Here is a 26,598-nt window from a genome sequence, read left to right as displayed (position 1 = left end):
TATCAAAACCAAACGTTTGAAATATTTTAGGGCGATAATAATCTCTGTTTTAGCTCACCTGAATAATTGGCTTTAGTAAGCTTGTTTGACCCTATATGCCTCCATTTCATCTAAATAAAAATTGCCCAGCTCCCACCCTCTGCAACATGTTAGTATCATATGATATGTACCTACACAATAATTTTCATATGATGCATGATAGGAACTGCAACGCTTCACGAGCCGAAATTTCTTCCACAAAGCGAATTTCAAAAATGAAATTAAAAAATATACACATTCTACTTTCATTTCTGTCGGAATTCCCAGTCGTTAAAATAACCATGCTATATTTATCAAGATTCATACGCGCATTGTTCACAACTGCAGCACATTCATGAGGAAATGGCTATTATTACATGTACAATTTGTAAAGATGTCAAAGGCAAAAACTTTGGAAATGTAAAGATGTAGAAATGCCCCTCTTCATTTCAGATTGATATTAACAGCTTGACTAGTCAATTGAATCACTTCCAACATTACACTCTTCTGGTGAGTGATAATTGCATCAAAACAATTCTCAAAGAAGGTCCGTGATAGTTTCTCTTATAATGTACAGATACAGAAAAGCTTTACGTCTCTCTCTCTCTCTCTCTCTCTCTCTCTCTCTCTCTCTCTCTCTCTCTCTCTCTCTCTGTTTCTCTCTCTCTCTCTCTCTCGTTGTGTGCAATTTGACTATGTTAGGTAAGATTAGCAGTATCAATTTGTAGGGAATAAATGTACATATATTTAGGAATATGTATACAATTTGATACATGCATAATTCTAGAATTATTAATCTCTCCAATTAACCATTTACTCAAACTTGGCTGATAAATTAGGAATGATAAAAAAAAAAAAATTCATCCGTTTTGTAGCCATATCATCATTAAAACTGATTTTTCAAGATTCGTGGATATAAAAGAATCATTTTGTCCTGTGATGTACAAATCAACCTAATCAAAGTCACACTAACATAGAGCGATAGGCGTTACCGGTACTAAGGCGCTGAGGCCTCTCAGGTAAATGCACGATAATTCCTTTATTCCTCTGTGTATACACCGTTTGTGTTGTGATATCCTCTGGATACAATCGATCGCATCCACATCACGGGACGCTCTCCGTATTTGTACTGCATTTCGCTGAATTAATTAGTCAACTTACAGGTAGACCTGGAGAACACACGCGCCAATTACCTGCCGTCAAGCCGGGACTTTTAACCATGTCGTGATTACCAGGAATGGATTCCCTAAGTCTTCTTCGTCTCGGCTATATTTGGGTTGCTCTGTCAACTTTTCAAATTTTTACCGGTAAGGAATCGTTGAGATTATTTCTCAATCAAGAAATAATGTAATTGTATACGTAAGGATCTTTAACGATCATAACGACAGGTTAAATGTTGAAATGTTGTATTTGGTAATCTGCGACTAACATTCATAATGATTGGAATTTTGTCCTCATCAGGACTTTTTGACAACAGTTTATATTATTTTTTAATGAGGCATTGATCTAGTATTATGCAATGTTCATGACTGCAAAATCTAGAATGACACTGACAATTGAAGTAGAAATCCATACACTTTTTTCCTTCTTTCCTATTTCTACATGGAAATTTGTGATGCAATATAGAATATACAGCCATAGAAATAACTTTTATCTATTTCTGTATAATGGAAATTAATTGTGGATCAAAATTGGATACACAAATAATATAAACTTCTCAATGGATCAAGGTTTTTTTGATGTAAAATATTCGGAAATGTGTGGTCCAAAATAGGATATATAAATAAAATAGACTTTTCAATGGATCAAGGTTTTTGGATGTAAAATATTCGGAAATTTGTGGTCCAAAATAGGATATGCAAATAAAATAGACTTTTCAATGGATCAAGGTTTTTGGATGTAAATATTTCATAAAAGTAGAGATGGATTTCAAAATTACATTTTAGAAATTACCTCCATTATCTGATTAAGGTTCACTTTAAAAGTTTAATTGTCTCGTGCTTCAGCGTCAAAAGCCGATGTACGATAGATGATATATGAGGACATTTTCTGTGGGGGTAGGGGGATAAAGTGGTTTTTGTTTTTGGTTGTTTTTTTTTTTATAAAGAACTAAAACTTTGATTTCGACACAAAAACTATGCATTTGTATATGTATTGGTTAAAATTATAACTTGATTCTAATTTGTTGTTTTATTATCAATGAAAAAGGAAACTTGAAATGGTTGTGAATACATCGTTATATTTTGAGCCCGGATACCGCCAATTCTCCACATCTTCCACATTTTGAAATTAATTGATTTGTAACGATTATCATTTTGGAACTCTCAAATATCAAGACTTTTAAATTAAAATTCTGTCTCTAACTGAACTGAACTAAATTTAATTTATCTGAACTTGCTATTAGCGGATTAAGCACTTTTCAACCTAATGTACATTATATAAACGTTAGTAGTATCTAAGAGTCTGGGGAGTCATGTTGCAAATAATGCATGGAATTGTCAGACTGAAGAATATTTCAACATTAGCATATTAAATGTATATCTAATTTAAACATGTACAAATGTATATGATATTGTTCGGTATTTGAAGAGTTAATATGTACTGGTGTGCAGTGGCGGATCTAAAGGGATTGACGCGGGTTGCACTCCCAACCCCCACTTAGTTGAAAAAGCCTTTTTTAGTCTATTTGGGGTCCTCATATACCTTACCCATTTAGGGTGTAAAAAGTACAAACTGGGGTCGCAACCTTCTCTTTGAAAGTTCTCTGGATCCGCCTCTTCTGTATACAGTTTAGACATTCTAACTGGATCCGCCCCTTCTGTATACAGTTTAGACATTCTAACTGGATCCGCCCCTTCTGTGTACAATTTAGACACTCTAACTGTATCCAACCCTTCTGTATACAGTTTAGACACTCTAACTGGATCCTCCCCTTTTGTATACAGTTTAGACACTTTAACTGGATCCGCCCCATTTGTATAGAGTTTAGACACTCTAACTGGATCCGCCCCTTCTGTATACAGTTTAGACACTCCAACTGGATCCGCCCCTTTTGTATACAGTTTTGATACTTTAACAGGATCCGCCCCATCTGTATACAGTTTAGACACTCCAACTGGATCCGCCTCTTCTGTATACAGTTTAGACACTCTAACTGGATCCGCCCCTTCTGTATACAGTTTAAACACTCTAACTGGATCCGCCCCTTCTGTATACAGTTTAGACACTCTAACTGGATCCGCCCCTTCTGTATACAGTTTAGACACTCTGACTGGATCCGCCTCTTCTGTATACAGTTTAGACACTCTAACTGGATCCGCCCCTTCTGTATACAGTTTAGACACTCTAACTGGATCCGCCTCTTCTGTATACAGTTTAGACACTCTAACTGGATCCGCCCCTTCTGTATACAGTTTAGACACTCTAAGAGACAAATATCATACATTGGAGGATAGGTTTGATTGTACCTCACATTTATTGTGTAACAAAGAAAGAATGTAATACCCATAGTGACCTCCCGTTTGTTTCTGATGCTGAAGCCAAACATACAAACAAACGTTCGTGTTCAAGCTACGTACAGCAAAGTTTGAAGAAAAATTATCATGTTGAGAGTTTCAGAGCACAAAAACTATTTGCTAAGTAAACATTTTCTTGCATTTTTCTGGTTTGGATTTCTCGAGGGGAAAAAAAAAAAAAAAAAAAAAAAACTGAAGTCGAAACATGGACTCAAGTTTGAGATTTTACTCTAATTTTGAGTGTTCAAATTAAAGAAAACTCCAACTTAATTTTGAGTGTTATTTTTTTCTTCATATTCGGCCAGGTTTTTTTCCGAGGAATCCACATCTGGCTTTGACCGACACGAAATAAAATTGCAAATGTGATGTATGAAATAAAGATGACTGTAAGATTTCCCAATCTGTGGAATTAATATTAAATGAATGTTAATTGATAATGAATGCATGAGATGTTATATTGTCTACCATCCCACTTTTTGTGAAAATCTCATAAATATGTCTATCTATCATTCGGAAGCTTTAACATGGCTGAAACAGGGGACCGAATATGTTTTGAATTTTTAATTATGTCCATGGTCATGAAAGAGTACACATGATGAGGTTTTTCTTGATTTCCTTCCTTTTGGATTTGTAGAAGGATGTCCACAGCGCGTAAATAAAGCGCGGGAAATCAATACTCTGCTGTGTGGGTTTTAAAGTTCACGTCTTGCAAAATACTATTATTGCATATTCACAAGCTCTTGTTTCTAATGAATACTGTTCAATGGCCACATTTCATATTTTGTGTATGTATTGTTCAGAAAAAAATGTATCATTTATGACTAAATCAAAACAAATCCCAATAGAGCTCCATCACTTTCCATCAGCCTTATAACAAACAGTTTCATTACAAGGAAAGGAGACGCGTTATTATATATGCATGTCTTCCACACAGTAGTAAGAAGGGGGCTGAGAACATGCAGAATCAAGCAATGGTAGGGCGAATTATGCGCCATTTTCTAACACATTCTATTTTCATGGGATAAAATCGGCAATATGACTAATTTGAAGATTATTGAAGTTTTTATTTAGTGAGTATGTCAGAAAGGGTGTATCTGTAAATAACGTTAGCAACGAGGTATGTCCAGTCATTCATCTTGAAAGAGACCCCGCTCGTGCCTTGGTCAAGTAAGCCCGAAACAAGTAGTGGCAGCTGTTAGAGCTAGAGTCGCGGCCTTTCGGATTGGACCTCACAGACCGAGGTCCCTTGTCTCGGCAGACGTTGGCACGATACAGAGCCCTCATTGCTACGGCTCTGAGCAGCATGTTCGTGGTCCTTCGCCTTCAGCTGGTGACATCTCGACATAAATGAAACTTCTTAAAGGTGCTTAAAACAAGTAATGAAACAAACAAATGTTCGGGCGCGTGTTTTAAGCGGCATCGGGATCGAGATACACTCTGCAAAACTTAAAACCGTGATCGCCGCAGAGGCGATACGGATATGTTATGGAAATAAGACCGTTTAAAAGACTTCTGAGCAACCAAATAAATCAAAAGCGACTGGATTTCTTTTTTACCTTATTCAGACCATGTGACAAACGAAGTGCTGTTTAAAATCTCTCTACGATTATCATTTTTGCCACTGGTCGATCAAGAGGTCACATCGCAGAGTATCGCCCGTGTGACTGAGGTTTTAAGAGACCAGTCACACATATAAGTTGACCGCGATGCGTCCTGTCGGTTACAAAAACCAACAGAGGTTATAAACATCGGTACACCCTCTCAAAGTGGTGGCCACCCTGCCTTAAAGTTGTAACACCAATTTAATCAGTCATTAATTCACCATGCTTAAATACCGGTTGCCACTGATTTGGTTGTTCAGTGGTCTCGGTCCGCAAGTTATGGAGAAGTGGACTGCAATTCGCCTTTAGGTTGCATCTGTCAGTATTTCTGTATAAAGCAGCTCAACTGAATTCGATTTGTTTTTACATCAAATTGTAACTTTGTACCATGAGTAGGAAATCTCAACAAACCAAGTGTATTTTGTTCTGATCAGTAATCGATCGGGTACTAGGCGCTTTACGGTTGCAAAACGTCACCGATTAGCTATTTATGATATTCCCGATTAGTCTCTAGCAAGTTCAAGAATACATATGTATCGCCGTAAATGTTCCGAACAATCTCCAAAAATTCGTTAAATGATTGCATCTCGGTCGCGTTGTCCTTGCGACTATTGCACAGCCAACCATGACATGCAGTTCTGTGGATACCCGGGTTAGAATAGGTCCTTAGTACCCCCTCGCTTGTCGTAAGAGGCGACTACCAGGTAAATGGGACGATCCTTCGGATTAGACCTAAAAAACAAAGCCCCGTGTCAGAGCAGGTGTGGCACGATAAAGATCCCTCTCTGCTCAAAAGCCGTAAACGCCGAACATAGGCCTAAATGTTGCAGCCCTTCACCGGCAGTAGTGACGTCTCCATATAAGTGAAAAATTCTCAAGTGGACGCTATTAAATGATATACAACCAACCATGACATGCATCCTTGGTAGGGTCTTATCATTGAATTTCTCTCACCAGAGGGCGCGTTACGCAAGCTTCTTTTTCACCTCTGTCAACACTTGGAATCACTGACAATATAATCACATGATATAAACAACCATTCTTGTTTCCTTTCCTTTAAAAGTTCTGGCAACGGGTGATACATCAGGCTCTTTTTATAACCCAATGGCACTTTGTTAAGTTTATTTTCATCATTTAGCTGTTTTCTCTTAACTTACAAGTTCGATCGTATTTTAACAGCCTTTCTTACTTTTGAATCCATGTTCACATTAAATCCCCACCACGTGAATGTCCTACATTCATACGCATATTACGGAGTAGTTCCAAATTTAGGATAAGAAAACAGCAATTTTAAATAATTTACAGTAAGCATCAATTTAATTTCACCAAAAGCATTTCATAATATGACTGAATATTTAGTCCAAAACATAAATGTTGGATATATACACAAGATTTCTGTAAAATGCCGTTGACAGGAGGTATCGTGTTCGTAGCGCACGGAACTCTGGGTAGAGAATGGGGTCAAGTTTACACATCCTACAGTGGAATTCTGGGATTACCGTGATCGCATAAAGTACCGACTCGCTGATTTGTCATACAATGTAATAGCCAATAACTTTTGAAAATGCCGTAGACTTCCTGCGTGCACCTGCGTTTGTTAAACAAACGAGGTAAAAATGCATCGTTGAAATAATTGAATGAGAATGACGTGTTAGCTATTATGACGTATTTTGTGAGGAGTCTCTGTTTCAGAGCCGTCACGTTAATTCTAGATGGATTCACAAGCAAATTATTTCAAAATTGAATAATCTTCATAACATACCCCCCCCCCCCGATATTTACTTGTCCGCGCTGTTATTGTAGCCATACAAAAAATTCCTACGCAACATTCCTACTTTCAATTTATCATTACTTACGCTGTGTCGTCTGTTTTTCTTTCTTTTTGATAAGATACAAAGTGAGGAAGTCTCACAGAAGCCTGTCCTCTTCAAAGACCACCACAATCAATACACATGTCTAACTAACGCGGTGTAAGATTCCACTGCGTCTCTCTCCGAAGCGTCATTTCTTTGTTGAAAAAGGACATGTTTGACATCAATATTTTTTCAATTCAGTGAATAACAGCATCCAGGGTTTCAAACAAAACATTGGATGCTTTATTTTTAATTTTTAGATTTTGCCAAGTGTCATATATCGAGGTTCCTTACAATACACAGAAATAGGATTCAATATTGAATACATTCCCCATTTCCCCTCTGGATAACGCTATTGAAATATACCGATATGCACATATAATTATATGTCAGTTTAAAGGGAAATATTTTTGATAAGAATTCTGTGTGTATATAAGATTCAGGAAAAGTTTGACGCAATATCTCTCTAACCATTTCTCTAACCTTGTACATCTAAAAAAAAGAAAAGAAAGAAAAACAAAAACGTATACTTTGCAGCCTGTTTGCTGGTGTTTTTTTTAAAAACATAGTAATTGTACAAATGTAAAGGCAATCCAGCTTTATTAATCTTCAATATATATCTTTAAGTATAGAGGGCTAAAATTTGTCTCTCTCTCATTCATAGACTTGCATTTACAGATGTACATAAAGCGTGCAACTTCTTGTTTAAAGAATACAAGAATTCATCTTAAAGATGTGAAATAAGGATATATCTTGTTTGTTTTACGTCCCGTCGATAATTTTCCCCACTCATATCTAAACGTCATCCAATATAGGCAAATTCCGTTATAGGAAAATTCCTCGTTTAGGCTATGAATTTGCCCTCAGGTCCATAGCAGTGATGATTTTGCCAAAATATGGACATTTATTTGTAAGGTCTCATATAAAGTCCCCACAACTCTCTCTTTTAAATGCCGAGCTTTTGTCGAATGAGCGGTCACCACCTAATTGTACATTTTAGGTTTAACACGATCAAAGGTTCGAAGACACGGCTTCTCGGTCAGGGAGCGAACCTTCTAACCACGAAGTTATGACGACAAGTACGCGAAATACAAGCAAATGTCTATCGATTAAGCTACATATGTCATTAAAAGACAACTGAAAGACATATTCTACTATTCAAAATGATTTAATAGTCCTCCTAGTAAATATATAAAGGAAACAAAGCTCGCCAGCTGGAATACGGTAGATACAAAATCACAAAACTTTTTCCAGAAACCTTAACATAGTCAATGATTTCACACGCCCGCCGCTGGTTGCGTTACTTGCGTTCATATGTTTTTTTTTATGACTATACCGCGGATATGAAGACATTTTGAATAACGTTTTCGGCCTCAGAGTCTGTCTCTCATCGTAGACATTTCCGATATCTGCCGTGAAAGCCACTTTGTCAGGAACAGTTTATCTAAACACGTCTAAATGTTATCGGAGTATTTCTACTGTTCTATGGTAGCCTTATTTCCAGGGTTGTCACTAGGAATTATTGAAGACGAGTCCCGGACTCGTGGTTTACAAGCAGCTTGAGTCCCATGAAAATTTGATGAGTCCCATGCATATTTAATGAGTCTTTTTTTTTTTTTTTTTTTATATAAGACAATTAAAATGGAAGCAGTGCAAAACATATCAATTTTAAGGTTTATTTTTTATATTCGCGACTTGGCCTCGGACGACTAATGGTCCACGCCTACATAATTAGTTTACTTCCCCGAATCTCCCGTCATCACAACAACCCTATTCAATATTAAACAGCATTTTAATCAAATAAAATAGATGCGTACTAGTTTTGTTTGCTGACGATCTGTAAAACCTACCAAAGTTTACAACAAACTACGCGCACGCAACTTTCGATTCCAATAAAAATGGCTACCGGAAGACAAACAGTTATATTCAAATATAGATCCCGATTTGTAAAAAAAACCCATAAGAAATAAAAATAAATAACTGCCAGTGGCAAAATGTTCTTCATTTTGCATGTTATCTAAATATCTTTATAGTTTCTTTGTAATGAGAATGTATCTGCGAAGGATTTTCCAACAGCTCTGTGGAGATAAAAACAACGACCTTGTTTTTGTTTTTGCACGTCTATACCGCTGTATGACTCTATATTTATGAGAAAGGTGAAGATAACGAACAGTGATCAATTTCATAACTCCTATAAGAAATAATGAAATAAAGAGTTGGGCAAATACGAACCACTGGATATACCGGGGATGGGATCAGGTGCCTAGGAGGAGTAAGCATCCCCTGTCGACTGGTCACACCCGTCGAATAAAACATTGATTGATTGGCCACACGTTGGGAACAAATTGAAAGATGATGGAATCATTTGATTTTTGTAAGATTGGGGATAAAACAGTGAATCCGATTGGTTGAAAATATTCAATGACACCATTCCAAATGCACCGTTACAAAATCTACTGTAAGTAGCATACAATCGTAGTGGGAAACGGCAAGTCCGATTTGTAAAATTTCAGTTACCTCCCCATCAAAAAAGCATCCATGAAACTATATACTTTCATTACGTAAGGTAGTTTGTTCTTTCGTCATATAGTACTTAGATTGTTGTTTATGGCTGCATACAGCCTATCACGTGAATAGAAAAATGGATCTATATGCGTCGAACAACAATAAATGGATATATGTTGAAGCTTGCAATCACGTTCTCAAACAGTGTCCATGTCTGTGCACTAGAGGTCTGCGTTCTATATTATTCTAATAAAAAAAAAAAATCGATCATGACAAAACCGCTTTTCAAAGATTTTGATTAAAACAACACAATCAATGTATTAATGATGTCATATGAAATGGCAAATTAATATCACCGGTACAATGTAGACCCCCTCCCCCTGGTTTCAACGTGTTGCATCATTAAATTTAAAAAATCAAACCCCTAGATATTTTTGCGCCAAATTACCGGAGTAACTTTATCTACACTGTGGTAACGTCTTACGATGAGATGTAATTCGTTACTTTATTTCGTTGATCGCGCACCAAAATGTCACAAACATCAACATTTCTCTGCGCAATATTTCGACTGATCAATAAAAAATAGTATTGGACTGATTTCTTGAATAAAGGAAATCTTATTACATGTGCACGTGATTTCTAGAATTCCTAAATATTTTTTTTTATAATTCGCTCATTACTGTATCTACTCGAAACTAGATTGGGAATTAAGAAACTTTTTAAATGTATCTAGAGGTTTAATCTTTTCGATCGTTTCATCGATCTGGACAGAAGGAAGCTTGGTGACTTGTAAATGTTTCAAAACAACACAAAAATGTCCTTGATGTTTTTACAGTAACTAGATACGATTAATTATGAAACAATTATCAGATTCGATATTTAGTTTCTTAGGAAACATGAACTAATATTATGAATGTTCTATATTTCATAAACCTGGCATAGATTTCCAAGGTATTTGATATAGGTTTGCCACTTGAGCTTATGAAAAGCCCACATTTGGGAAATGTTTCCCTAATGCAGTCAATATACGCTGTAACCGACTCCATAGTAAAGCGCACCTTTATTTACTTTCCTGAATAATTCATTGAGTGAACTGGCATCAATATTACGATTCTAATTCATATGAAATCAGTCAAAGCGTTCACAGATTGTTAAATTCCTGGAACAGACTCTGTACTCAAGGGAGTAATATTATCTCTGAGATTCGAGAAAAAATTCGAGAAAGATGTAGTCTTATATCCAGATACTGAGATGTTACAGGGGTTTGAACAGTCTCTTTTCAAGTCAGTATTTTGCAAACTGTATGGTCGTTATATAACGATATAGTTTTACAAATACAACCTGTCCTTAGGTCAAATGCTGTCTGACGTGTTTCATACCAATCGTGAGACCGTTCTTTACACGCTGATTTTGACTAAGGATTACTCTATTTACCTGATCAAGGTATAGGGCTCACAGCGGGTGTGGTCGGTCAAAGGGAGATACTTACTCCTCCTAGGCACCCGATCCCTTTGTCCTACTCATAATTTTGTATTCGTTATAGGAATTATGAAATTGATCACTGTTCGTTGTCTTCACATTTTCGTTTGTGTGCTATCGTTCTGTCTTTCCAGAAAGCTTTGCTATCTTCTTTCAAGACTAATCGTAAGAATATCTGATAAGTAAAACAATGAACTCTGTAAGTGATTGTGTATAGTCGTAACAGAAACACAGTCAACGAGGGAATGTTAATCAGAACATAGGCTACGCATTTCTTATTGATGAAAGTAGGATTTAAGTGAAGAATAGCGCGGAGAACTGTGGTTAAATTAGTCAGGCGATTTATATCTTTCAGCACAGTACCATGCTTACATATTTACCTTTGAAAATTTGAGTGTTTTTTTTAATCGATAACCTGTAAGGAGATTGATCAATCAAAAAATAGCATTCGAATAATTTCTTGAACAAATCTTAAACATGTAATTTTTAGAATTGCTAAATATTTTCGTAATTCGCTCATTACTGTATAAACTCGAAAATTTGGGTGTGTTTTACAACAAGAGCGCATCAAAACCAATTTATCGATAGGTTTTAAGGAGGGTCCACTCACAATAACAAAGAGGATTTTTATGTGCATCGAGTTATGAAAACTAGCATGGGATTGCTTGTAGGCTTCATTTCATTGTTGTTGATTTACCCTCCTCATGACAGAAGTCAAAGGAATCTATAGAAAGCATCGATCTCTCGGACCGCTCGCTCTTGTTCTTTGTTTTATGAACTCAGTAGTGGTCTTCAAATTCTGAAATATATATTTCACGTGAAACTTGTTTAAATAGATATTAACAGTTTCTTCTTTGAATCTCAAAACGCATAATACATAGTTACGGAGTCTTTGGAACGAGAGGAGAAAGTAGGCCAAGATTCACTCTCTCGTACGGAAATAGTTGAGACGGTTCTTTAATTAGAAACTTTTCTATGAGGTTTTTTTAAATGCACTTTGTCCTAAATCTTGGACACGACGTGTGTGTGCAACTGAGCAGACTAGTTCATACCGGTATTTGCTTGTTTCGCTCGTACATCGACCTTCTAAAAAAACAGAGTAGCACGTGATCTATGAAAAAATAACCCACACACGGGCAAATAGAAATGTGTTTTATATTCAATGGTCACAAAAAGTAAATCTATAAAACAGTAATTACAAAACGTACATATATACACTGTACAATGCATCTCCAACGATGTAAGACCACACAACTTACAGAATGTACATACGTATGTTTGAGAGAGAATAAATCTGGATACAAGTGTATTGAATGCTGTTGTATATGTATGTAAATGATAGCAAATAGAATAAAAGTAGAATTAAAATAGGTCCATTTTTTGTGAATGTTTAGCGACAATGTACATGCATGCATTAAGATGGTCTTTAAATCATTATTTTATAGTTAAATGTGTACTGACTAACCTTATACTAACTAACTGTTATTCTATTGTTTGTTTCATGTTTCAGCCAACGCTAGCAACGACACAGCGACTCCACCGGTAAGAAAACTTCTGTCTTGTAAAGTGCAAATGTCCATTACAAAGCAATGTTGCAACCCGATTCAATTTCATATCTTTTTGTGTATATTACTATATACATGCTCAACGTGCTACGTATATTTCATTTGTCGTATCTATCTTAGCGGTAATGCTGTTTAAAAAAAAACCCCAGATTTTTTTTTCGGTAATTGTTCTCAACACTCGAACAAGGCAAATATTGGAAACCCAAATCATGAAAGGTGAAGATAACGAACAGTGATCAATCTCATAACACCTTTAAGCAATTCACCCTCTGAAAATAAGTACGAAATGGGTGAACATATTGCGGGCTGGACATTTTTCTTGTATATAGTATACTGAAAATACACCAGGTTACATCACAATCTCCTTCCTTCCTGTCCCAGAATTATTATCCAGTCGGAACATCATTCGGCCGTTTCCTTCAAGTCGAGAAAGTTCATGTGGGCCCAAGAATACATGTACAAATTTTCATGAATAAATGTGAATCACCTCCGGCGTATTACCTACTACGCGGGACAAAAATTTATGCGAGGGGAACAAAACTTTGTTCAATGTCCTTTTTGTTTGTCTTTCTGATACTAAAACATTTATATGGTCTGATTTATCTAAGAACACACACCTCTAGTGGAATAAAACGTTTTATTGCAGAAATAGCTGCTCCAATAGTACACATTGTAATATTCTCTCACCAGAGAGCTTCACTTACACGAGTAAGCGAGTAGCGGATGTAACTCTTGAGAGAGAATGCACATTGTACATTTATGTATCTTAATGTGTAAACTAAAGATTGTGACCTTCTGATCGGCATACTATTTATTTCATATACCAAATGTAAAAATATATGAGAAATAGACAGATTTAAAAAAAAATGTACAGTGTATAAGAATCCTTGTTCGGAGTCATATCCATTGCATTAGTTTACTGTGACGATTTGGAAAATGTACCACACAATGTGCAAACCGCGGACGATTTCATTACTCTTGTCATGTGACCCAAAGTATGTTAAATGTGGTGACGTACTACATTTTTCTCAATTTGAGGGAAAAGTCCGAGCGATAGTGTTTCGACAAGATGACGTCAGCTGATTTTGCAATCTTCTAAAATTTTATGAAATTCGTCACCACAGAAACATGGGGCCATGCTGATTGTTTTACTTCTATCACATTTGCCTGGAATTACGAAAAAAAATCCCCACCCTGTATTCATTCGTTGGCTATATTTGTGTGGATCTGATCGTCTGTTCGACATCACTTGTATAGTCTCACAACACTGTTATCATGCTTAATATGCATCTGCAATGGTTAACTCAATTTGTGAAAGTTTCGGCACAGGAAAATGGAAAGTCGACTTCTGAATAAGACATGAGACTTTGGGGATATTTTAGCGTTTTAGGACAAGTACTGCATAGGACAGTAACATGCAAAAAAAAAAAAAAAAAAAAAAAAAAAAACACCAACAAAACAATAGCATACTGTACAATAATTAGTTTCTGTGAAGTTTTAACATAACATATCCCCCATCGCCGTGAATACCTAAACAACAGCCCATTGTACAATCATTAATTTCTGTAAAATTTTAACATGCCTCCATCGCCGTGAATACCTAAAACAATAGCATACTGTACAATCATTAGTTTTAACATGCCTAAAGCAACAGCATACTGCACAATCATTGGTTTCTGTGAAGTTTTAACATACCTCCATCGCCGGGAATGCCTAAAGCAACAGCATACTGCACAATCATTGGTTTCTGTGAAGTTTTAACACACCTCCATGGCCGTGAATACTAATAGAAAACAAAATACAAGACTTGAAACAAACTCAGCCTTACGCAACTGACGGTCAATTCCTAAAACACATTTCACATCTAATTCAAACTTTATATATATATATATATATATATATATATATATATATATACAATGAAGATTATACCATGGCCCTTTAAGGTATTCAATGTATAACGAAAGGAGATTGAACAATTTTGAACGATTTAAATCATTCATATGTCGATTTGTTATATTCCTGTGAGCTCGAAATAAGGGACACCACAGAGTCGTCCACTTCTGCTTCATACTCAGATATTTTATTGAAAGTAGACATTAACAGCATTCTGAAACCCAACTGTATGACAAACGGGATGATTTCAGCTTCTCCGCCGTCAACCTCCCATATTTATGTAGCAATATTCCATTATCACCTGCATATGGTGTTTATATATCTCAACTGATTCGATATGCAAGAGCTTGTTCTGCGTATAGTCAGTTTTTAAATCGAGGTAAGCTACTAACAAACAAGTTGATGGTACAGGGGTTTCAACAGTCTCGACTGAAGTTAGCATTTCGCAAATTCTATGATCGTTATAACGATCTAGTTCGTCAATACAACCTATCATTGGGTCAAATACTGTCTGACGTGTTTCATACCGATTGTTAAGCCGTTCTTGGCACACTAATTTTGACTGCGGATAACTCCGTTTACCTGATCAGGATATAGGGCTCATGGCGGGTGTGACCGGTCAACAGGGGATGCTTACTCCTCCTAGGCACCTGATCCCACCTCTGGTCTGTCCTGGGGTCCGTGTTTGCCCAAGTATCTATTTGCATTGCTTATAGGAGTTATGAGATTGATCACTGTTGATTATGTTCACCTTGCATCAAGATAAAGTGCTCATTGTTAAATAATGATGAAATTGAAATACATCTAATTCACATTACTGGTAAATGATTAGAAGTCGATAGATGTGCACTTGAATCTTTTTGGAAGCGTTATCCACCCTTAATGGAAATAAGAAGAACATAATTTTCTAAACATATCTGTAGTAAGTGATTGATTTTCTTTCCTGTTTTTATAAAAAGAAAGTTTATGCAACTTTTTACAAAGAGATTTGTATAAAAATACAATTTCTTTTAAAAATAATTTAATGAAACATATTCTTCTCATAGATTGAATGCAAAATTGAAGGGGAAATAAATCAAGCAGTAATACATTTTTTGTAAATTTTTTATTGTGGATTATATTTATTTGATTAACCCTTCAAACTAATACCATAAGTACAAAAAATCACACCATCATTTACTAGATATGAAATATGATCGTTATTCATTGAATACCTCAAAACTACGTGAAGTGTTAAATACGGATAACTCCGTATACCCGATCAAGATATAGGGCACGCAACGGGTGTGACCGGTCGACAGGGGATGCTTACTCCTCCTAGACACCTGATCCCACCTCTGGTGTGTCCAGGGGTCCGTGTTTGCCAAAATATCTAATTTGTATTGCTTATAGGAGATATGAGATTGATCAATGTTCGTTAGCTTCCCCTTTCTATATCTAGTCACATTAAAGTGTTATTTTATCGACATCAAAGTATTTGTGATCAAAATATCTGAATATTAAGCAAGTCTTTGTTTATATAGAAATCCATTCAAGGATGTCTTATCTAACAAACATCAAAATTTTTGCTACATTATTGAACTAATTTCATTAATTTGAAAACCTATTTCCAATTTTTTTTTTAAAAAGTACTCGTCAGTGTATCGAGATGAAAAAGTTCAGAGATTGATTTAATAGATTCCTTGACATACTTTAAAAGAACTATAATTTTATGATTACAGGAGGACAAGCCGTTTTTAGAGAGCGATGCCTTCATCGGGCTGGCGATCGGCGTGGGAGCGGTGGGAGGGACCCTTATACTGTGCTGCATTTTATGGAAATGTTTTTGCGCTGACGTCGATAAATGAGGGTACCGATGCGAATTTTTTCCCCGTCTATACAAAGGGAAACAACCCACATTTGTAATAAAGCATGGACATTGGTAACCATTTGCTATCTTTTTTGTACTGCTGAAGACAATCTGTGATGTGGCGTATTGTGTGTGTGGCTTGCACGACTCGTGGATTTTGTTTCCAGATTGACCAATTTCCTGTGTTTTGAAATATATCACTCTCCTCTGTAGAAATGTCAAGGTTCTGTTTCAGTCCAACTGAATTTTTTTTTTAAATTTATGTATTTATTTATTTTTACGATTTTCATCTCACTGTAATGAATATTTATTTTATATTAGATATAATAATTTGTTTTGTCTTTTTCAAAGAATTCAATTACACGAAACCAAACGACTCAATTATCAGCAAAATTATGAGAAAATATCTACATGTCCAATTCCAATGTTTTTGTCTTTGGTATTTTATCTTTGCATATTGTAGTGATAGTCATTACCCCATGGATGTGCTGCAGCTGTAAACAGTGTGCGTATGAATTTTAATAAATATCGAATAACGATTGCGAATTCCGAATTCCGACAGAATAGATTTTCATTTCTTAAATAAAACAGGTATTTAGATGTTTAAAAAACCCAATATTTATTAGTTATTATTTGTGTCGAAAACATTTAGAAAAGTTTAATTTTTGAAAATTGGCAACTCCTGTAATGTAATTTTAATGAATGATAGCATTGATGTTGGACCAGTTGAAAGCTATTTTCGTTTAAGCGGTATTTTGATGAAGACAATTAACTTAGATACAATATCCTGATGTTTTGGAAGGGGTTGTGAACTAGTTTAAAAACCAACACGGTTGACATAGAAAGAATCTGAAATGAATTATTTACGATCTATCAATACACATTTATAATGAAAAAGAATAATTCTGCAAATGGACTTTCAGTTTGCCTGAAACACTATAATATAAATACTTTGTTTGAAAAGGAACAGTCGCATTGTGATAGCATACCAGGTACATGCACATGTATGTAGGTGAAACATGTATGCCGCTGGCGGCAACCTGAATTGTACAATAATATTGTAATATTACTCGCTTTTACGGATATTTCTATCGATGTGTGCAAGCAGTACCGATTTCCTCTAACTTTGTTTTTAATGCAGTGCTTGAGCCGCTACATGTACACAATGTTTGGGATGTAGGGCTGTGGATTCTATTTTCAGTTAGAATTAACTTTATTTGTGTCATTTTCCGACAAACAATAGCGAATCATTTTGGGATGAATTGAATACTTACAATTGATTCCCTTCGTATGTCATTGATTTCTATTCCTATTTTTATATTTATTTGTTGTCATTAAAAATAAATTTGAAAAACAAATAATCAAAGACTTAATCTTTTTTACGATTAAAACGATGCATGGTGCGATTTCTAACGTTATTGCTATTGCATGAAAGGCGAAGATTACGAACAGTGATCAATCTGAATCTGTCATCAAACTGGGTTTTTAAAATTTTTTGGAAGTTTGGAACCATGCTGTAATTTCGCATTGTTTTCATCAAATTGGCTTAAAATTGTTGGAACCACGCTTTAAGTTCACAGTGTTTGACTCTAAGTAGTGTGAAAATAGACTTATAACAACTATTTTTAGACTACTACCAGTATCAGTACTAAATGTAAATGACTTTCTATAAAGTTCTGAAGAACATTGTGTAACGGAAATGCTTAGTACAAATATCGCTACATCTCTATGGCTGGATCACCGTTTGAACTACTACATGTAGTATATTTTGTACACATATCTATAGATCATTTCAGAAACTACAAAGATACATCAATACGCAAACATTGTCAATGGAAAATAAGTTAACATAAGTAAAGAAGAAAAATAACGTGTCGCTTGTTTATTTTTTTTTGTATATTTTATTTCAAAACATATTAAAGTAATTAGTTGCTTCGCATATGCATTGGAAAATAGATTGAACTTTTCAGATTGACTTTTTATGCATACCATCAATCAAAGAACCCATTCTACACTATGGAGGAATTTGTTTTCGGAGATCAAAATAAACTACAACGTTAACAGTACCCTCTAAAGTTACGTAGGAGACCATTAACAGTATTCTTATACTAGGCTGTCACACACATATTTCGCTAATACAGAAATCCGAACTACTGGTCGCGGTGCTTCAGTGGTAGACCGTTGGCTTAGTAACCGGGAAATCGTGTGGTTTAGCCCAGCCTGTATCTTGGCCACTTCAAACCTAAGACAAAAACAAAAAAACAAAAAACAAAAAGAAGTGACTGCTTCTTCACCAAATGCTCAACATTGGGATTCCTAAACTTCATAAAACCCTTACAAACAAAGATACATTACTGGATCCAGTGAGTGCTCTACCAAGCCCCTATCTTTGCTCCTCCCGAAAATATTAATCGCTGGGAAGGAGAAACTTCAAACGTACTGTGCTATTACATACATGTATGCCAGAGGTGGTGTAAATCAAATGTAGAATCTAAAAAACTTTTTTTTTCAATCCAACAACATCAAAACGTAGGACTTTTCAACACTTTACACGATCATTCCTAACGATGAATTAAAGACGAGACTTTTTGACATCAAAGACAGTTGCTTCTTCAAAAAAAAGAAAAATGGAAAACGCAGATATTCCTATCCAGTGATCAGTCATCCAAAACATTACTTTGTTAGACGCTCTTCTGATTCCACGCACAAGTACTCTGAAGTTGAAATAAAAATGATGATGAAATTCCTCATTGACAATATCTTCGTGGTCTTTGGTGATCAGGTCTTCCAACAGTTTTTGAAATCCCCATGGGTACGAATTGTGCTTCTTTGTTAGATGACCTGTTTTTATATTCCTATGAAGCATAATTCATTAAAAAACGTCAACATGAGAAGAAAAAATATCTTGATGTGGCCTTCAATTCGACAATTAGATATATTGACATTTTATCTATTAATAATAATAGCTTTCATTTATATGTCGATTCGATATACATGTATCCCAGTGTACTCGAAATAAAAGCAACCAGAGAGTCGTCCACTTCTGCTTGATACTTAGAAATTTTATGGAAAGTAGCTTTTAATCGCCAACTAACAACTCAACTTTATGACAAACATGATGATTACATCTTCTCCATCGTCAACTATCGCCGCGGTGTCCGAAAGGTTAGAGCGTTCGTACCGCATGCGGCGGGCCGGGGTTCGAATCCCGGCCGCGACAGACCTAAGTCGTTAAAACAGGTAGTGACAGTTTCATCGCCAAACGCCCGGCATCAGGTGTGAATGTCACGGTTCCTTGGAAATGACCCTAAATACGAATGTTCCGTGTCACAGTAGGTGTGACACGCTAAAGAACCCTCACTGATCAATGGCCATAAGCGCCGAGCATTGGCCTAAATTTGAGGCCCTTCACCGCTCTTGGTGACGTCTTCATATGAGTGAAAAATTCTTGAGCGAGACGTTAAGCAAGATTCCATCAATTAATCTATCGTTAACTTCCCATATTCATGTAGCAATATTTCATTATCACCTGTATATGGTATTTATATCTCTCAACTGATTCGATACGCAAGAGCTTGTGCTTATGGTCAGTTTTTAAATCGAAGCAAACAAGTTGGCGCAGGGGTTCCAACAGTCTCGTTTAAAGTCAGCATTTTGCTAATTCTATGGTTGTTATATACGATCTAGTTTGCCAATACGACCATTCATTCGGTCAAAAGCTGTCTGATATGTTTCATACCGATTATTAGTCCGTTCTTGGCACACTGATTTTGACTACGGATAACTCCGTTTACTTGATCAAGATATAGTGCTCACAGCGGGTGTGACCGGTCGACAAAGGATGCTTGCTCCTCCTAGGCACCTGATCCCACTTCTGCTATATCCAATGGTTGCCCAACTCTCTATTTCGTATTGATTATAAAAATTGTGAGATTCATCACTGTTTCTTATCTTCACTTTTCATTCAGAAGTGAGAATAGCGCTTTTTTTCGAATGAGAACTTAAAAAACGTAGCCCCCGTGTCACGATAGATGTTGGCACGATACAGAACCCTCTCTGGTGCTGCCGTGGACATCACACATAGTACTTCACACACAGTTCGTGATGTTGGGATATAATATGAGTGAAAAATTCTCGAAAGGGACATAATACAAAAAATAAATGAAGAAAGCAGTAAAGTTATAAAGTCTGAAAAATGAATACTATTTTCATAAACCGGAGATGTATGTAATTAGACCCCAAACCGTCATTCACCAAGGCTGTGTTGTATTAATATAAAGTGACAAAATCCCAAATATTTGTTTTACATGTATATAAAACATCTTGCAAGGGATGTCCTTAAACATGCATGTGGATAATTTGTCATCTGTTTTTTGTGGAAATTGATACCATATGTATTTACATCACCCAACTTAGTTTTCAAGTTTATCAGAGTATTTGTTGTATTCAGTAAAAATTTACAAAAGCAAAGATTCTCTTTTTATTAGCGCTTTTAACACACTGTAGAAAAACTCCGTAACATAAGAAAGGTTTTTTTCAGGAGGATGAAATGTACAGTGTTTAATATCATTCTTAACATTACAAGAGTCCAATCCGGAAGTTGTAAACATAGTAATGGACTGGCGTGCTCTGGTTAAGTGTTCCTTGTTTATGTTGGTTTCACTTTCTCCTTGATCTTCGAGCTTTCTGTAAAGGTAAAGAGAGAGAAAACAGTCGTCAAATTGTATGGTAGAATATGTCACCTTTCGTAACTATGGTTTGATATATAGCTGGGTAGTTATGATAGAAAATCATAGATACCTTTTTCTGTAACAAGTGAACAGATTTTTGAATTACGCTACCTGTCCAGTAATTGATAACTGGATTGAACCTTTGTGAAGTGTTTTCGTTGACTCCGTGGGAAGGAATCAATATGACCGAATTATTTCATCACGGTCTTATTTCAAAAACGTTTAATTTCTGTCATTACATTATATCATTAACCTCCTAAGCAGTCTTTAGTGTTCAATTACACACAAAAAAGGACTTAACATGTTCGTAATCATGTATGCTTTTGAAATAAAAACAAGAGACACATTAGAAAATAAGGTCTATTACTATAATCCCGTTATGGCGGTAAACGGCATTCCCTGTCGTTCTAGCTATGGCTTTCTAAGATTTTCTCTTGTCTTTGATAAACCAATCAGTGGCAACCTTCCTCGCCCTTTTGCTTCCTTTCCTAATGTTTGATCGTTGGGCAGCAGACTCTGCCCTATTCATTTCCCTTGCCTTGAATACTTTGAACAGTTTGGCCTTTGGTTTCAGTCTTTTGATTTCTCTTACTCTTCTTGCCGGATCCTTCGAACATCCTACTTTAAATTTTGAGCCGCCTTTGATGATATACACGTACCCTACTCCGGAGTGCCGCCCCATTGCACCTCCCTTTCTTTGAATATTCCCCATCTCTATTGACAAAACAAATGTATATATTATTGCTGTATTCAGACTATTGCCCATCTCTAGTGACAAAATGTGTGAATTATTGCTGTTTGCATGAAGGTGAAATTGAACTCTATTGCGCATTTTTTTCATTCTTTAATTACTCCCTCGCAAAACAGAAAGGTTTTGAGATAAGAACATTCTTGCCAAAGTGGAACATCGTCAATGTAAAGAAATTAAACATGTCTTTAAAATGTTTCTAATTGAACGAGAAATGATCATCAGCGATTATAAGAAAACTACATTTGAAATCACCGGCATTGAAAGCTCCTGAAGATCACAGATATTTTCTGCGAAAGAGAAGCTGTATAAAGTTTGATGGAGAAGTTATTGAATATCTCATTCAGCATTGGTGAACCATATTGTGGTGAAATCAACAGACTTACTAATCATGAATCATAGTCAGTCAACTCGTAAGAACACATATTGGACGGAATGCTTCTTCTACCTTACATAATGAAAAGGTGAAGGTAAAAAACAGTGAGCATCTCATAACTCCTATTAGGATACAAAATAAGAGTTAGACAAACACGGATAACTCAAATTTGAAAATATTACATATAGTTGCCTGATGCTATAGTGTACATATGGACGGCAGGCATGTTTATCTAAAACCTCAATCGACAAAACCTCTGAAATGGAAGCTGAGGAGAGTCGGACAGAGTTCATTTTGTCAATGATTGACTAACCTGTCATGTCAGATGAAGTTAACAAAACTATACCACCTGTAAACTAGAATTCTTGTTGTTTTGACTGTTTAATCAACTTGCATAATGTTCATTTAACTACATTCAAATGTCATACGCTGAGCAGATGATATTTCTAAACAGATATGACAAAGCCACGAGTAAGCTTCAGAATTTTAAATTTCTAACAGGACAGGTCTCGGGAAATGTCTCTGATTCACGATGTTAATAAGACAAAAATATAGTGAAAAACAATTTTTCCACAGCAGAAATTTGAAGCACAAAAGGAGAGATTCCATTACAGTCTAAGTGATTAACGAGTGCAGAATTATATCTGTACTTCCTGTAGATTGTAGTGATCAAATAACCTGGTATATACTTCTGGTTACTGTTGTCGTTAGTTTCAGTTTCAAACGTAAACTACCGAAAAACCAGGAAGGGCAGGTGATCTGCTTTATTGACTATGAATGGTCCAAGGCCGTTTAAAATAGACCTAAAGAAAATCCCATTTCTTTTTTTAAGCATCAAAATACAAATATAAATGATGCAATGCCATTTAAATATAGCTTAGGAAATACACATTTTTCTCAAATACCCAAATATGATGAAGAATGGACCAAGACCGCTTAAAGTAAAACCTAGGATATAATCGTTTAGAACATCAAAATATCACTGTTAATGCAGGTTATACACACAATTTGCTACAAATACCTCTAATTCAAATATATTGCAATATATAAAAGAAATCAAAACAGTCTGCTCTTGTTACAGCTGTATGATCCGATGTTTATGTATCATTTATGTACAGAATTTCTTTAAATCAGATTGATAAGTTTTTAAAGTTATCACTAGAAATGGCCAAGTGACGGTTGTTTGTAAACACTGATATTCTGGTTAAAACAGGTGAAATAATGTATGACGTGTGGTACAGCCTCATCAATACGTACATGCGATGGTTTAACAGGGGTGTTACAAGGTGGCAAAAAATCGTCGAAATTCGGACTATAAAACTTTAAATGACACTTACTTCAACGAAAATGAAAACACTGAAATTATATATATCCATTCAATCATATGTTTCAACATTTTACACAATGTACGAATATTACATGCAAGTGATGGTAGCCTTGGGAACTTTCAACTTGAGAAAACAAGGGTATACCAAGGCCAAAACGAGGTGAGCAATGGTTTATCGATGGGTAACCATTCCCAATGCCACTCTCTCTTACATGCATGCAAGCTATATATCATACTGAATGTTAGGAAAACTGTAAATGAAAAACCGTACGTTTTCGATGGTAAAACGAATGCTTATGAATTTTTTCCTTTGCAATACCACCCGATGTAAAGTAGTGTTCACCACTGCTGCACTCCATCAGACCAGGAGGCGTGGTTTTATTTTTCAGAGGGTGATGGAATGTTTTTATCAAATGTTTCTCATTCAGTGAACAAATTTATATCAAAGTATAATATTCATACATAGAGTCGAAAAATGATTTTGCCTTAAAGAATCGATTCTATTCTAGGGTTAGTTATTGTATCATAAAACGAAGAGAATATCTCCACTTACCGGTGCGTTCAGTTTCAAACGTAAACTATTGCAAACCCAAGATACCTGTTACACTATATTGATTATGAATGGTCCAAGGCCGTTAAAAATAGAGTTAACGAAAATCCAATTTCTTTTTTTAGATATCAAAATATAAATGATGCAAGGAGATTTGAAATATAGCGTAGGAAACGTTTTTTAACAAGATGCCTACAGGCGTTTTCGGTCACCTGAATTTGAAAAAGTATCACTACTTCCATGGGTCATGAAATCGAGAAAAAATTCCTGTTCTGAATATCTAAGCTAAACTCTTATGTTCAGCAACAGTATAAAACAAGATGTCTTCTGAAAACTTCAACTGCCCTCAAAAGTGCATACACTGATGAAAGGTTTTAAATGATAGGTGTATTAACATTAAAACATCAAGCATGTATTTTTAGTTTATACAGTATCAACAAACTTACACATAAATACTATATACTAAGGTTAGCCCTACCCTGGGGTCAGAACCCTTACTCTGGGGAAAATCAAATTTACAATTTTGGTAAAAGATTACCTGCCCGATGCATTCAGTTTCAGTTTAGTATAAATAGCACTAAAGAAGATTTTATTCAAGTGTTTTACACATAAACAATATAAAACAAGTTTGGCCCCTCCCTGGGGTAAGAACCCCTACCTCGGGGATTATGAAATTTACAATTTTGGTAGATGTTTTCCTGCTTGATATCACTATGCATTTAGTTTTTCTTACATGTGTGCGGTTCTTAAGAAGAAGATTTTTGAAAATTTGTCAATTTTTAGGCAGTTCTTGCCCCACCCTTAAGGCCCCAGGGGTGCACTTGTCCTGAAATTTACAATTTAATATGTTCCAATTGTTCCAAATGTTTTATATCAGATTTGAAAAGAATCGGAATGATAGTTATCAAGAACAAGTTAAACATGCCTATTATTTACACATTTGATGACTGACCATTTTGGCCCCACCCTGGTACCAAAACGCATACCCTTGCGATCATAAAATTTACAATTTTGGTAAAGGACTACCTGTTCTTTCTAAATATATATTTACTTACAATTTAGTATCAATAGTACAAAAGAAGATACTATTCAAGTATTTTACACATCAACACTATATAACAAGTTTGGTCCCACCCTGGGGTAAGAACCCCTTCCCAGGGGATCATGACATTTACAATTTTGGTAGGAGTCTTCCCGCTCTACATCACTATGCATTTAGTTTTTCTTAAACTTGTGCAGTTCTAGAGAAGAAGATTTTTGAAAATTGGTCAGGTTTTGGGGAGTTTTTGCCCCACTCCTAAGTCCCCAGGGATGCAGGAATCCTTAAATTTACAATTTATGTCCCCCATGTTCCAAATATGTTTCGTACCAAATTTCAAAAGATCTGGAATGATAATTATCAAGAAGTAAAAAATGTCTATTGTTCATACATTTAATACCTGACCATTTTGGCCCCCACCCCGATACTGAAACCCCTATCCCTGTGATCATCAAAATTACAATTTTGGTAAAGGACTACCTGTTCTTTCTAAATATCTATTTACTTTCAATTTAATATGAATAGCACTAAAGAAGATGTTATTTAAGTGTTTTACACATAAACACTATAAAACAAGCCCCCCCCCCCCCCTGGGGTTAGAACCCCTACAGCGGGTATCATGAAATTTACAAATTTGGTGGAGGCCTTCCTGCTTGATATCAGTATGCATTTAGGTTTTGTTTCACGTGTGTGGTTCTTGAGAAGATTTTTGAAAATTTGTCTATTTTGGGCAGGTTTTGCCACGTCCCTAGGGCCCCAGGGGTGCTGGAGTCCTGAAATTTACAATTTATGCCCCCCCTTGTCCCAATGATGCTTCATATTAAATTTGAAATGAATTGGAATGGTAATTATCAGGAAGTTAAAAATGTGCAATTGTTAACGCACGACAACCAATTCCAATAGGTCACCTGCATCAAAATTGGTTCCGTATAAGTTTTGCATTATGACCCTGGGTCGAGGCCTCTGCTGGTGGATTGTTAGTCCCCGAGGGTCTCTACAGCCCAGTAGCTAAGTACTGCATTACCAGCTCGAAAATACGGATGTATATTTAATTGCTGTTATAAAATTTAGAAATTCATTTCAAAATTAAGGATTATCTTCCTCACGCATAGCTCTTATCCTTCAACGAATTTGACCCCACTTTTTTGACACGCTATTTTTGCCTATAATGGCTCTAAAACTTCATTGTTATTTCGGATTTCAAACATTTCAGTTGAGCATCACTGAAGAGACATAATTTGTCGAAATGCGCATCTGGTGCATCAAAATTGGTACCGTATAAGTTTTACACTTTAATCAGGTGACCTAAAAACATGAATAGTCCGGTATTGTCATTGGCCGACAAATAAAGTGGACGTGGTCAAATGCAACGGATAAATGATTGATATCGGAATAGAAGTTCAAACTTCTACAAGTAGAAGTTAAACCAAAAGTACCACATTCCTCCCCATTAAAGACAAATGCTACACATGAAAGGTAAAGAAAACGAATAGTGATCAATTAGCAATATATAATAGATAGTTGGACAAACACAGACTCCTAGATAT

At 35.8% G+C, this 26,598-nt stretch overlaps 2 long non-coding RNA genes across 3 annotated transcripts; one reads left to right on the top strand and one right to left on the bottom strand.

Moving 5' to 3' along the window:
* The first annotated feature begins 1,090 nt into the window (after nt 1-1,090).
* On the top strand, nt 1,091-17,642 carry LOC130052696 (uncharacterized). The gene is made up of 3 exons (XR_008801079.1): nt 1,091-1,325; nt 12,482-12,513; nt 16,154-17,642. It is a non-coding gene; the product is annotated as an uncharacterized LOC130052696 (long non-coding RNA).
* Nucleotides 17,643-20,748: 3,106 nt separating this feature from the next.
* Nucleotides 20,749-24,097, bottom strand: LOC125673584 (uncharacterized). 2 transcript variants are annotated; one of them, XR_007369603.2, is made up of 3 exons: nt 24,016-24,097; nt 21,379-21,725; nt 20,749-20,967 (listed from the first exon to the last, which is right to left on the bottom strand). It is a non-coding gene; the product is annotated as an uncharacterized LOC125673584 (long non-coding RNA). The 2 variants fall into 2 exon arrangements; XR_007369602.2 differs by lacking the exon at nt 24,016-24,097 and adding an exon at nt 22,146-23,992.
* Between the last annotated feature and the right edge of the window lie 2,501 nt (nt 24,098-26,598).

The sequence above is a fragment of the Ostrea edulis genome, chromosome 3 (genome assembly GCF_947568905.1).
Source record: "Ostrea edulis chromosome 3, xbOstEdul1.1, whole genome shotgun sequence".
NCBI lineage: Eukaryota > Metazoa > Mollusca > Bivalvia > Ostreida > Ostreidae > Ostrea > Ostrea edulis.
Note: the sequence above shows the minus strand (reverse complement) of the source record. Positions and strands in the feature narration are given on the sequence as shown.